The sequence below is a fragment of the Carlito syrichta genome, unplaced genomic scaffold (assembly GCF_000164805.1).
Source record: "Carlito syrichta isolate Samal-C Ts95f unplaced genomic scaffold, Tarsius_syrichta-2.0.1 Scaffold309879, whole genome shotgun sequence".
Lineage (NCBI taxonomy): Eukaryota > Metazoa > Chordata > Mammalia > Primates > Tarsiidae > Carlito > Carlito syrichta.
In genome coordinates, this window is record NW_007253975.1 from 264,919 (window position 1) to 280,760 (window position 15,842).

At 33.5% G+C, this 15,842-nt stretch overlaps 1 pseudogene; it reads left to right on the plus strand.

The window, feature by feature from the left end:
• The first annotated feature begins 3,072 nt into the window (after positions 1–3,072).
• Positions 3,073–3,820, plus strand: LOC103270598 (annotated as a pseudogene).
• Positions 3,821–15,842: the final 12,022 nt, after the last annotated feature.

Genomic DNA, 15,842 nt, shown 5'->3' on the forward strand with positions numbered 1-15,842 from the left:
TTTTTATAAATTTTGTTCACCAATACTGAGTAAAGTATGTATTTGAGCAACAGAATGACACTGAGCTCATTAAATATTATGTGTTAGAACATATTTACGGATTTTTGACTTTCAGGTAGCTGTACAATAATATTTCACCTTTTTTAATTCCAAGAATTTTGAACACCTTCTTTGTAAGTTATAGATTTTCATTTCCACCCTGAAAACCATAAGTAGAAAACAACGACAATTTTTGCTGTCTTGGTGCTTGAGGTGGCTATTCCTTTCTGAAGTCTTCCACCTCTTCAGGGTGCTGTTAGCTGAAAGACCTACTATATTTTCTCCCCTTCTCAATCTCTGCTAATTTTTCTTCAAACAGTCTCTCTCTTTCCCTCCTTCATCTGTGACAACCCTTCTAAAGATTGTCTAGTACCAGAGACAGGGGGAGCTGTTGACTTTGGTGTTTTCACTTGGTCACTGAATTTTCTGAAAGAAGGTGCAAAGCAGCCGGGCTCGGTGGCTCAGCCTGCAATCCCGCGCTTTGGGAGGCTGAGGTGAGTGAGTTGCCTGAGCTCGCGAGTTCGAGACCTACCTGGGCAACTTGGTGAGACCTCATCTCTACAATAAATCAAAAATCAGCCAGGCGTGGTAGCCCATGCCTGTAATTCTGGTTATTCGGAAGGCTGAGGCGGATGGATCGCCGGAGCCCAGCAGGTCGGGGCTATGGTGGCCGGGAGCAGCCACTGCACTCCAGTTTGGGCAACAGAGTGAGACTCCAATTCAAAAAAAAAAAAAAAAAAAAAGAAGGTACAATGACCACCACTCTAGAAAGGAACAAATATAGATTTTTCAATTCAAATGCTTGACTCAAACAGTAAACTTTTTCATAAAAGTTTGCATATGAGGGAGGAGTGTGACTTGACTTGGGGGAGGATCAGAAATTACTCATCTAATGTAACATTATCCATAGGAAAACATCATGGCTGTGATCTTAAAATATCAATGGTTTCATAGGAAAAAAAGAATATGAGTTAAAATGAATTTAACTTTTTGTTTTCTAAATATAGTCTAGACATAAAATGCAGACATTAATTCACAAATTGTGAAGATATGGCAACGAGGACTGGTAAAATTAAGTAATGACAAATTAGCTATGCCACAATAACTGTACTGGTAAACACAAAAGGGAAATGAAGTGAGATGAACCTGATACCTGTCACATTAGTCAATATGTCACTACTATATTGCATGATATTGTAAGCACCCTGAATGTAAACTTGCTGGCTTGTTACAAATAGCATTAATGACCTTTTTTACATAAGAATGTGTGATAATAAACAAGTGACAAAGATCAAAGATATGGGGAAAAAATACTCATCTGACCTTTCTGAAATAGCAATGGATACTCTTTCAAATGCTTTAAGCTTATACAAGTTTTAACAGTTTAGATAACAACACAATAACATATGATTTGCCTTACATGATATTATTTGAATAGGAAACTGTAAAAATTACATTATCTAAGTGAAAAAGTATATTCTTTTATTAAAAACATAAGATGATAGAAATATTATTGTTTCATACAATCTGAGCTGAGATGCCTGCCTGTAAGGCTGTAAGATTTAATACATTGTATGATCTATTTACACAGAGTAAACTGTAAAGAGTTTCTGATGGGGAAAAACAAATATAACAAAACAAAAAACAAATTCTACAAAACAAGTCTTTTTTTTGTCATGCTAAGGACTATGTTAAATGTAATGCTAAATTCTTCCTTTTCATATAGTCATTTTCTAAGCATGGCTCACATCTTTACAAGTCAATAATAAGGTATTAATCAATTATCTGCTCTGTAAATATTATTGTGTGATATTTTGATACATGCATACGGCACAATGATCAAAACAGGGTAATCAGCATATTCATAATCTCAAATATTTATCTTTTCTTTGTGTTGGAAAAATCTGTTCTAGTAATTTGAAAATATAAACTAAATTATTTACTATAGTCACCTTACAAAGCTATAGGGCACTAGAACTTATTCCTCCAATCTAACTGTAATTTTGTATCTATCCTTTAACTAACTCTCCTCATCTCCCTGCCCTAAACCTCTCCAACTCTCTTACCACTATTCTACTTTCTACTTCTACATGAAATTAACTTTTTTAACTTTCACATGAATATGCTGTATTTATATTTTTGTGTTAATTTCTCATAACATAATTAAAGGACATAATTTAATTCCAATGATGAACACACAATCTGGAATATTACCATATATAGTGTAAATATGGTGAGAAGGGGACAATTTTATAATATGCTTTGCTGATATGCTATCAAATTCTTGTAGTGTCTGATCCCTCAGGCATCTTCAACTGGGCTCACTCTAGTTCTTTAAATTGAATCCATTGTATCCTACTTGTGGACTGAGATTATCTTTACTAAAATGCATCACTGGGGAGGTAACCAATTAAACTCCTATTAATCTAAGTTTTTCAGATACTTTTCAACTGGATAGTTGAAACAAATCAATCTCTGAAGAATATTAGTAATAATAAAAAACCAAAAAGAAGATAAAGATATAGTGCAAATTATGATTAGAATTGTAAATTTATATTTGTTTCTGCAAGAATATTGTCCTCAATGCTATGCTTTTATTTAAATTAAGCTAGTGGTCTCAACTCAGTTTGCATATTAGAATGATCTGAGCTTTTAAAAATATTCCAATACTGAACCCTTTCTCCAATGGTTCTAACTTAGTTCATCTGAAGTGAAGTTTGGACTAGTTTACCTAAAATGTTTTCAAGTGAGTCTAATGGGCAGGAAGTTTTAGAAGAACTAAATTAGAATAAATTATTATTAGGCAAAATGTGTGACAATTAGCCTTAAAATATTATTAGTTTTGAAATATTTTTAGTGAAATATCAACAAAATTTTTAAAAAATTTACATTTGTTTAGTATAATGTTTTAAATTCTTAGTGTATGTGTATATTACTAATTAAATTTTATTACAGTTTCTAAAGGAAATTTTCTTCTTTATGTGTAACCCAGTCTGTTGTTCAGTCATTTACTTAAAAGACTCAATTGATTTTATGTCAAAGAATTGGGCGGCAGTGCACTCTGCGGTCCCGCAGATCTGTCTCTTCCTTCAACAGTGTTTGGATGGAACAGACCCGGGGACTTCCTCTCTTCCAGTCTCCCACTGCCCTCCGAACTCCTCTCCACTTGCAACCTCCGAGACCACCTTCTCGGCCACCTCCTGCTTCTGGGACCAGCGACCACCATTTTTGCGGGTAGCACCTTCTTGCCAACCAACCACGAGCTCCCAGGTTCGCCAGAATTATTCCACCAAAGTGGAGGCAGCCGTCAACCGCATGGCGGATTTGCATCTGTGGGCCTCTTGCACTTACTTCTCTCTGGGCTTCTCCTTCTACTGCCACGATGTGGCTCTGGAAGGCGTGGGCCACTTCTTCCACGAATTGGCAGAGAAGTGCGAGGGCGCCCAGTCTCTTGAAGATGCAAAACCAGCATGGCGGCCACGCCCTCTTCCAGGATAGCCAAAAGCACTTTCATGATGAGTGGGGTAAAACCCTGGATGCCATGAAAGCCGCAGTGACCTTGGAGAAGAGCCTGAACCAAGCCCTTTTGGACCTTCATGCTGTGGGAGCCACAGAGCCCCCCACCCCATCTCTGTGACTTCCTGGAGAACCACTTCCTAGCTGAGTAAGTGAAACTCATCAAGAAAATGGGCCACCTCCTGACCAACCTTTGCAGGCTGGCCGGGAGGATCCCGGGCTGGGCAAGTATCTCTTCGAAAGACTCACTCTCAAGCACGACTAGAAGCCCAGCATCCTCTGAGGGCCCCTCTCAAAGTATCAGGGCTTCTTCTGCCTGAGCCTCCCCTTCCAGCCACTAGGCAGGTTTTTAACCACCCTGGAGCCCTCTCCCAAGCCCTGGACCAAATAAAAATAAAGCTTTTTGCAGCAAGAAAAAAAAAAGATTTTTTTCAAGTTCATAGGAAATTTGTCTGTAAATTCCCTGACACAAATATTTGTATTTTTTATTTGAGACATTAGGATTTTTTAATCATACTCGTTGAGTTGCCAAAACTTATGAAAAGATAGAAAGGAAAATTGTGGAGAAGAGTATCCAACAGGTCACATCTAGCAGTTCAAACAACCAATCTCAAAACAAACAAAAGAAATTATTAACAAAGATGCTAAGTGAAAAAAGAAATCATGAAGGTCCTAGAAAGCTGGAATGAAGGGGAATTAGGAAGATAATAATATCATTTCTACCTGCTCATATAAGTGTCTACCTAAATCTGGGCCTAAAACAATAGCAAAAGTATTACATGCAGTTGGTGAGAATGTTTGGAGATTTCTCAAAAAACTAAAAAAATGATTTACCATTCGACCTAACAGTCCCACTACTGAGTATATACATAATATATTATACATAAGTAGAAGTTTGAATCACTACCAAAAAGACATCTACACTCATATGTGTATCAGAGCACTATCCACAATAGCAAAAACAAAGAATCAAACTAGATGTCTATCAATAGTGGGCTGGATAAAAAGAAAATGTGGTCCATATACACCACAGAATACTAGTAGGCCACAAAAAGAACAAAACTGTGTTTTTCACAGCAAAGCGGATACAGCTGGAGACCATAATTCTAAGTGAATTATCACAGAAACAGAAAACTGAAAACCCAATGTTCTCATTTATAAGTAGGAGCGAAACACGGGGCACACCAGATTATGGATAGAAACGAGATACTGGGTAGGGTCCCAAGGAGATAAGGATTGAAAAACCACCCATTGGGGACCATGCTCACCACTTGGGGGCAGGCTGAATAGAAGCCCAATCTTCCCATCATACAACAGACCTTGTGACAAATTTCACGTGGACCCTTTGAATCTAATTTAAAAAACAAACAGGAATTTCAAGCTAAAAACATAGGCATTGCTTGGGTTTCATTCAATTTTAGAAACCTATATGATCTGTTCCTCAGAGCCACATCATGTAGGTTTCTTACACTGTTTGGTTTTTTGTTTTTGTTTTTGTGTTTGCGTTTCTTCTGACTGACCTGAAAAATAAACCACCTAGTCTTATATATAGGACTTATAACAGAGCCTCAGATATTTCTCCGATATACAATTATTTTTGCTGACTGTAAAAATAAGAACATTCAGAGTTTCTGATTTATCAATTATTAACTACACAAACTTGAGCAAGTCAATTAAACCAAGCCTGAGTTTTGGCTGGGAAGAATAGGTATGCCTCTGGTACCGCACATATTTAGATCCCAAGACCTGCTGAATAGAAATCTCTGATTCGGTGCTAAATTGAAACAAATGATCATTTTAACAAATCCAGACCAATTCAATCATAGATGATATTGACTGAGCCCCTATACTAGCAGACAGTCTGAGAATAAAATCAACTTACCTATTTGTGGAGGTAAATATTGTTTATTTGAATCTCAACTGCTCTTCCTTTTACAAAATATATGGCATACAATGAATATCAGACATACTAAAAATCAATAAACTATAGCTGAATGTCAAAGGAGGGCATAATCAAAATAGTCTCAGTAAGGGCTAGATTTTGGAATCAGCCAACAGGGGCTATAAATTAAATATAATGAGTACTAGACTATCAAGCAGAAAAGTTTAATGAAGAAATGGGAAATTTCACAAAAGATATGAAAACTATAATAAAAAACTAATAAAATTCTAGAAATATGATTTCAGAAATGAAGGACTCATTTAATTGTCCTAAAAGCAGACTAGACACAAAAGAGGAAATACTAGTGAACCTGAATTCGGGTCAACAGAAAGTAACCACATTGAAAAACAAAGAGAAAAAAGGAGTAAAAAAATGCATCTGAGAGTTGTGTAGTAATATTAAAATACCTAATGATATCATTGGAGACCCAGAAGAAGAGTGAAAAATAATACATTTTCCAAAATTTTTTCAAATTTAAAGAACACCAATTCAAAAAAATAACTAACCTCAACAAAACTAGAGGAAAAAAATGCAAAAAACAAGCCCCCAAAACTACACCTAAACCTTACACAAGCACTTTGTAGTCAAACTACAATGAAAAGTAAAGAAAATGAGCAAATTATAAGCTCAACTAGTGAAAATAAAATATATAAGTGGGAATAACGTTAATTATAATGGCTAACTTTTCACCAGAAACAATGAAAGACAGAAAATAATAAAGTGGCATTCCTGAGAAGGGAAGAGAACCTAGAAATCTATATCCAGCAAATATCTTTCAAAAATGAAGATAACATAGAGCTATTCAGAGAGAATAAAGCAGAGAGAATTTCAGAAGAAGTTTATTCATCCCTAGCAGACCTAGTTATAAGAAATTCTAAAAGAAGTTTTTAAGGTTGGAAGGACATGATATCAGATAGATGGAACACAAGGTCTTCAGAAGGAGAGATATCTGGAAATGGCACATATCTAAGGAGATAGCTAAACTGTGCATATGCTTGTATTATTATTAAATGAATTTTTAATATTTAAATCAAGTATTATTAAAAATAAGTAAAATAAAAATAATAGCAATTTACTGTGATATCTACAGAAAATAAAAAAATCAAATTATAAAACAGATTCCCTGAAGACAGAATTGAGAAAATGAAATTAGATCATAAGAAACTTTTTACACTGTTTTGAAAGTAGTAAAATAATATTAAGGTAGGCTATGCTAAATTAACAATAAATATTGTAATGTAATTATATTAGGTGAAATTGTACTAAGCATTGCAATTAAAAGACAGGGTGTTAGACTGCCAGAAAACAAAAACAAAAACAAAAAAACAACTCCCCCAAAAAACCTGAGTGATGTGGTTTACATTCAACACATTTTATGTATAATGACACAAATAAGTTTGAAGTAAAATGGGGAAAAAAACATTGTGAAAACAATATTTAAAAACTGATGAAACGATAAATATCACATAAAGTATGTAACAAGACACACACACACACACAATGGCATTTTGCAATGGTAAAAAGATCAAGTTAAAACATTTTGTTCTGAATGTAACTAAAATCAAATTTTAAGATACATAAGACAATTGACAAAATTAAAAACATTAATAGAATAATTCCCTAAAAACAGGCATCTTAACACCTTCCTTAGATAGTAATAAGTAGATCATAATTAGAAAACTAGAAAAAATTTGACTACCATCAACCAAGTTAACCTAACTGATATTTATGAAACACTTCCCTCAAAAACTACAGAATATGCAGTTTCTTTTCAAATACACACAAAACATTCTCCAGGATAGGTTGTATTCTGGCACATAAAGCTCATATTAATAATTTTCAAAAATTAAAATGGCATATAATATAAAATTACTATAGCTTATTAGATTAGAAATTAATAATAATTAGGTAGCTAATCATGTCCAGATGTTTGAACAAAAATTATATATACATCAACATAATCCAAAGATTAAGAAAAAGAATTATAATGGAAACTTGAAATTATTGTGAACTAAATGGCAATGAAAATATGACATCAATATTCATAAGATGCAGCAAAAGCAATAGTCAGAGGACATTACATAACTTTCAACATTTATATTAGAAAAGAGTAAAGATATAAAGTTAATTATATTAACAGTCATTTTTCAGAAGCAAGAAAAAGAACAAATTAAACTCTAAGTAAATCAAAAAGACTAATAAATTGATTAACTTGAGGAAGATGATTTAAGAAAATGGAGAAAGCACAAATTATCAACTTGAGTATTCTGACAGAGATCCTACAGAAATTAAAAGATACTAGAGAAATATTTCAAGGAAACTTAAATGAACACATTTGACAATTTTTCAAAATGTATAGAAACATTGAGAGACATCATTACTAATATTGAAAAAAGAAGAAAAAGGAAAACCTAAAAAAACCCCTAATTTATTAAAGTAATAGAATTCATAAGAAAAACATTTCTACAAAAAGATTTCTAGGCCCTGATGAATTTGCCCTTGAATTGTACCACCATTTAATAAAGAAATAATATCAATATTTCATGGACTTTTTTTAGAAAATAGAGGAGTGAACAATTCCCAACTATTTTATAAGGTCAATAGTAATTTTACACCAAAAGATAAAAACTATAAAAAGAGAATTATATGTTAAAATTCTATGCACATAAATGCAAAAATTTGTAACAAAATGCTAATAAACCCAGCAATACATTAAAAAGTAAAATTATCATGACTAAGTTTGGTGTATTGCAGGAATTTCAGTTGTATTCAAGTGCTGAAATCAAACAATGTAACATTAACAAAATAAAGGTGAAAATTTTTATCTTAATATTTTGATAAATACAGCATTTGATGAAATTTCATTTCTCTTCCTCTTGAAAACTGCCATGAGATTAAGAACTACTGAAACTTTCTCAAGCTACTAAAGACCATTTGTGAAGACTTAAAGCTACAGTATATTTATAGTTTAATGCTGAGACACTAAAACATTTTCTCTAAGACCACGAATAGACCAAGAATGAACGCTGTCACCAATTTCACTCAATCTTGTTCCAAGGTCCTAGGAAATGCACTAAAGCCAGAAAAGGAGTTAATACTTAGAAAGAAAGAAATAAAGATGTAGTTTTTGCAGACATCATTGCTTACATATTAAACCCTATGATATCTTTTAAAAATCAAGAGTAATAATTGAATTTATCAAGATGAGTTCAACATTAATATAAAATTCAACTATATTTCTCTATATTAGCAATGAAAAATTATAAAATAAAACCCAAAACATATAAAGATGACATGAAATAGCTAGAAAAAAACTAATTAATTATCAGCAAGACATCTACATTTAAACTATGAAGGTTTTTGGAGAAAAATTAGATCTATATAGAGAGATGAGCTATATTTATGTATCAAAAGATTCAGTAACATTAAGATTCTCCTAAAATAAACTTATACAAATTCTTGCAAATATTTTAAAAAGTAGATAATCTGAGTATAAAATGTGCTGGAGATGTACAGTTATAGAATAGCCGTCTTGAAAAAGTAGAGCAAAGCTGGAGATTCTATACTATATATGATTTCAGGACATACTACATAAGGCTACGGTAATCAAAAGAGTGCTTTACAGATGACTCTGCTTTGAATGTTTGAACGGCACACAGAGTTCTACACAGTATGCTCATGCTAGACTTTTAATAAAAGCAAAGGATGAGACATAACAAGAGAAAGAACATGCGGACAAGCCCTGTGAGATTCTTTCAGATACAAGTCCCTTGGCTTCCAGCAGATAGATATACTTTGTCTCAGGATTGAACCAAGGAGATTTGTGTGATAAATCTTTGCTTTGAGAGAACTCAAGGTAGATAGGTCCAGAGAGGTCTTTGTACCCCTCTGGTCACGTAAACAAGTTAGGCTATCTAGCCAGAAATGTGACATCAACTGAATGTCTCAAAGGAAGTTTAAGACTTTAAATGGTATATTCCTGTTCATCAGTTAGTTGGTTAGCACAGAACCATAACTAGGCCAACAATCAAAGTTAGATACTACCCAGTATTCTCTAGATCCAAGTAAAGAGCTGTGTAACCCAAACCTATAAAGTGCGGCTTCAACATAAGTATAGATAAATAAAAAACCAATGGGATACACTAGAGAGTCAGTAATTAAACATATATGGTAAATTAGTTTTCAACAATGAGCTAAGCAAATACAATGACTTACAGAGAGTCCTTTTTTTTTTTTAAACAACTTTTATTTCAAAGTGTTATAGATTCTTAGGAAATTGCAAAGGTATTACAGTGATGTTTAAATTCATTTAATCCAGTTTCCCCATTGGTTATATATTGTATACTTATGGTGAAATATAAAGATCACAAAAATGACATCAGTATGAAGTGTTTGCATATTTCTGTTATGTACTTGGGACAAAATATCACAGAAATATACACAATGAAGAGTATTTTATTGTGTGGATGAACCACAGGTTTTTCATTAATCAGTCATCTCTTGAACACTTTGTTTTTAGTCTTTATTTAATTATTTATTTTTTAGTCTTTATTTAATTAATTTATTATTTCTTATAATTTTTTTTAATTTTAAAGATGTGGAATACAATTCAGAGTTAGGTATACAAATGTTCATTATGCAGGTACTCTTGTTAATGAGGTGTGCCCCTCTTTCCCCAAGCAGATTCCCACTACTGCTAATCCCACTTCTACGTCCGCCTTCTGGCAGTTTTCACTACCGCCAGTCATTCTCTTACAATATTACTCTAATTGTTCAAAGTCCGCTTATGAGTGAGAACATGGGATAGTTCTTTGTTTATGTGAAAGATCACTCAGTATTATAGACTGTAAGTCCATCCAGGTTGCTGTGAAGTTCATGTTATTGTTCTTCTTTATGACTGCATAATATTCCATCATGTACATGTATCACAATTTTTTTATCTAGTCCTCTTTTGATAAGCAGCATGGTCGGTTCTATGTTTTTGCTATTGTGAACAATGCCGCAATAAACATATGTGTGCAGACATCTTTTTGATAGAGTGATTTGAGTTCTTCCTAGTATACTCCCCGTAAGGGGATTGTGAGGTTGTATGGAAGGTCGATGTTTCGATCTTTTAAGAATCACCACACTGTTTTCACAGAGGCTGTACTAGTTTACACTCCCACCAACAAGGTAGAAATGTTCCTTTTTCACCACATCCTCTCCAGCATCTGTTGTTTTTTGAGTTATTAATGATAGCCATCTCGATTGGAGTTAGGTGGTATCTCAGTGTAGTTTTATTTGCATTTCTTTGATGACTAGTGGGAGTGAGCATTTTTTCATGTATCTATTGACTGCTTGCATGTCTATCTTTTACCCACTTTGTAATGGAGCTTTTTTTTTCCCCCGGCACGTTTGAGTTCCTTGTAGATCTTAGATGTTAAGCCTTTGTTAGGCATACAGTTGGCAAACATTTTTTCCCAGTCTGTGTGCTGTCTCCTCACTCTCTTGATGGTTTCTTTGATTTTACAGAAGCTTGTCAGTTTGATGAGGTCCCACTTGTCTATCTCATCTCTTACGGCATGGGTGCTTGGGGTTTAGATCAGGTAAAATCTCAGGATATAAAGTCAGTGTGAAAAAGACAGTCACATTTCTATAAACCAACAACGAAAAACCAGAAACCCAAATAAAAAGCACAATCCCATCCACAATAACCAGAAAAAAAGTCAAATACCTTGACAACTTCCTAACCAGAAAAGTGAAATAACTTTACAATGAAAATCACAAAACACTGCTCAAAGAAATCAAAGATAGCACAAACAAGTAGAAATGTATTCCATGCTCATGGATTCAAAGAATCAACATTTTTAAGATATCCATCCTACCCCAGGCAATCTACAGATTTAATGCAATATCCATTACTTTTCCACAGGATTCTTCTCAGACCTGGAAACAATACAGGAATTTAGATGGAATCATAAATGACCATGAATTATCAAAACAATTCTCAGGAAAAGAAAAAAAAAAAAAGCAGGAGGTATCACATTCCCAGACTTTAAGCTCTATTATAAAGCTGCAATACTCAAAGCAGCCTGGTATTGGTACAAGAACAGGCACATAGACCAGTGGAGCAGGATAGAGATTCCAGAGGCAAAAACCTCAATTTCTCAACCAATTCATCTCAGACAAGGCCTCTACCACCGACTGGGGAGAGGAGAACCAACCAGTAAATGGTGTTGGGAAAACTGGTTGACAACATGCAGAAGATTAAAGCAAGATCCCAACCTATCACCATACACAAAGATCAACTCCAAATAGATCAAAGACCTAAATATAAAACTCATACTATAAGAGCCTTAGAAAATGCAAGAGATACCCTTATGGAAATTGGAACTGGCAACCAATTCTGGTTATATATTTTTTCCTATTTCAAATAAAGTCATTTTGAACAAATATGTTCACATTTTGTGTTTTCATTTATCTGCAATAAACGCCTAAGAATGTGATTCCTGGATCATATCCTAAATATATATTTATCACTATTTGCTGACTATATGATCCGCTACTTTGAAAATCCAAGAGAATCTTTCAAAAACCTTGCACTGATAAAGGATGTTGACAAAGTCTTAGGGTACAAACTAAATGTGTAAAAGACAGTCTCATTCTTATACACCAACTACAAACAGGCAGAGAACCAAATAAAAAAAGCACAATTGTGTTCACGATAGCCACATGCACACACAAAAAGACATAGCTCGGCATCTTTCTAACCAGAGAAATGAAAGACTTTTACAATGAAAACTACAAAAGACATAACTCGGCATCAACCTGACCAGAGAAATGAAAGACCTTTACAATGAAAACTACAAAACACTGCTCAAAGAAACCAAAGATGACACAAAAAATGGAAAGTATTCAGTGCTCATGGGTTGGAAGTAACAAAAGTTTTAAGATGTCCATCCTACCTAAGACCATCTACAGTTTCAACGCAATGCCTATTAATTACCAACATGATTCTTCTCAGACCTGGAAACGACAATACAGAAACTCATACGGAAGCATAAAAGACCACGAATAGACAAAACAATTTTTAGCATAAGAAGTAAAGTGGGAAGCAAGACAATTCCAGACTTTGAACTTTACTATGAGACTATAATAATCAAAACAGCCTTGTACTGGAACAAGAACAGTCATATAGACCAATGGAATGGGATAGAGATTCTGGAAGTAAAACCTCAATTTCTCAACAAATAGTTTTTTTACTAATCTTCCACCAACAACCACTGGGGAGAGGAGAACCTATTCAGTAAATGGTGCGAGGAAAACTGGCTGACCACATGCGGAAGATTGAAACAACACCCCTACCTATCACCACACACAAAAACCAACTCTAAAAGGATCAAAAACCTGAACATAAAAGCTCATACTATAAGAATCTTAGGAAATGCAGGAGACAACCTTATGGAAATTGGAATAGGCAACTTATTCCTGATAAAAAATCCAAATGCCCATACTATATGTTCAGTTTCTTAAGACACTGTTGGATCAGTTTCCAGAGTGACTTCCATTACATTTCATCCGCAACATATGAGAGATCATTTGTCTACTTTCTCACCAAAATTTGGTATTGTCAGTCTTTGTTATTTTAGTCATTCTAATAAATATATGGTAATAACTCATTGTGGTGCTCTTCTGTGTGGTGGCTAGTAATGTGGAACATATTTTCATGAGCTTAGTAGGCATCTATGCAAACTCTGGTGCAATGTCTTTTTGTGTCTTTTGCCATTTTGCTGATTGTATTGTTAATTTTCTCATTGCTGAATTTTAAGAATTTTTTATATGCAACAGATATGTTTTATGTCAGATATGTGATTTGACTCTCATATGAAAACAAAATAAAACCTAAAATTTTTATCTTTCAGCACAAAAAAATTCATTTAAGATAAATTGTAGACGTAAATGTTAACACAGTACTATGAGGTTTCAATAAGAAAAACCTAAAAAAAAAATAAGAAAAACTCCTCCCATGGAATAAGAGAGAGCTTCTTGACTAAATATAGTAAAATCAATAGCAATAATAAATTGGATTGCATCAAAAGTAAAAATTTCTCCTCAACAAAGACTCATTTAAGAAAATGAATATACAGTACACAAATGGGAAGAAAACATTTGCAACACATATGTGCGACAAATGACTTTTATCTAGAATATATAAAGGCCTCCTACAGCCCAGCAGTTAAAAAATGGAATCCCGATTTTTTAAAAAATAGGCAAAATCTTGGACAAATGTTAAAAAAAAGATGTATGAATGATCAATAATAACACATAAAGATTTTCAGGGAAATGCAAATTAAAACTACAATGAGCTATCATTTCTCACTGACTGGAAAGACTAATGTAACACAGATAAAATACATTAAATGTTGATGAGTTTGTGAAGTGACTGGCACTTTCATATGCTGCTGGTAGAAGTTTTAAATGGTTCAATCACTTGGAAAAACTATTTTGCATTTTTAAAATAAAATTAACCACAAGTCTATGGTATGGACAAGGGAATTAAAAATTTATGTCTATAAAGGAATTTGCACAAGAATATCTATAACAACCATTTTTGGTATAGTGGAAAAAGGTGACTAATAGGAGAATGCAGGAATAAGTTTCTGTTTACTCATACAGTGAAATGATAATCAGCAAAAAAATCATTCATACACACAACATGAATCAATTTCAAACTTATTAAGCAAAAGAATTGGGATACAAATGAGTATGTACTATAGGATTCCATTTATATAGAATGTTCAACAATAGAAAACAAGGGATCTGTAGTGATTGAAATAAGAAAGTTGTTGGATAAGTTGTGCTTGCAGTGGAAGCGGGGAGTCCTTTGGAAAAAGACATGAAGTTTTCTGTGTGATGAAAATAATGTATATTTGGATATATCTGGTGGATGCAATTGTTCACATTCATCTGGATGGATATCTGGAATTTGTTATATATAATTATATCTTAGTGAAAAAATGTTAAATGAGAAAAAGGAGAAATGCAAATAGCCACTAAGCATATAAAAATGAGTTCAATCCCACCAACAATAAAGGGTGCTAAATTAAAGCAACAATATAAAGTAACTTTGTTTATCATGTTAATAATAAAGAATAAATGATTGTTTCTAATTTTAGCAAGTTAGTTTGAAAAGAAGCAACCACTTATCTCTAGTAAGAATGTCAGTTGCTAAAATCTTCAGAGAATTGTGTTTCTAAAACCTTATAATAGCTCTACCCTCCGAACTAACATTTCCATCTTAAAAAGATGCATACAAAAATCCACTTAATTCACAGCTTCTTTGCCTGTGAAAAAGAGAATAATAGAACTTGCTCTATCTCATTTTAAGATTTTTAAAATAATGCACACATTTAAAATAATGCACACTATTTTGTATAAAATGGATGTGAGGGATATAATAGGTACCTGAAATAAATGTTGCATGGACCTAACTTTTAATGTGCCATGCATACAGAAATATGATTAAGTCAGTCTGAAAAAACAAAAAACAAAAAACCCAACAAAACAAAAATGTGTAAGACAATGGATATGAGCTATCTTAGAAATTTCAATCATTTTATATGGGCAAGTCACTTTAGATATATACTATCATTGCTAATCTTATTCTTCTTCTGCTTCACACAAAATATACAGTAATATTTCAAAACAGGATAATGCTGAGGAGAAGATGGGACAAACCAAGCGCATTTTATAAAGATTAACACAATACCTGGGCATATATATATGGATATATACTATATATATATATTATGTAGATTTTAAATGACTCCAAATTCCTCTAAATTAGACTAGGAATTCAAGGCTTGCAACCCCGGCCGCACAGTATAATCACGTGAAAGTATATACTTATAAATATACTTTAAATTGTTCTCTGCTTCCATGCTACAGTGACTAAAACAAAGCCTTGGCATTGATAGGGTTTAAAAGTTCCCTCAGTGTTTAAAAGGTGTTGCTGAAAGGAAGCTGGGTTAGATAAAGTTGTTCAATTAGGGATTTGACTCTGCTGTGGAGGATATGAAGACTGCTTACTTGAGTTCCTCTTAGAAATACAACATGATTTGCAAATATTGTCATGGTCAGAGGTCGACTATAACACCTACTTCATTCTTTAGACTAGAAGTTTTCTCCTTTGACTTGTTTTTATCACAGTTGGTTTGTTAATTAGATACAGAGTCTGACTTCCTTTCCTGTGAAATATAATTCTGTTATCAGCAAAACCACATTCTGCCCAAGGTGATTTCTCCAATGGCTTTATTCCCCCTTTTCAATCCATGAATAAAGAGCCTTCCAAATGAAGAATTGAGTA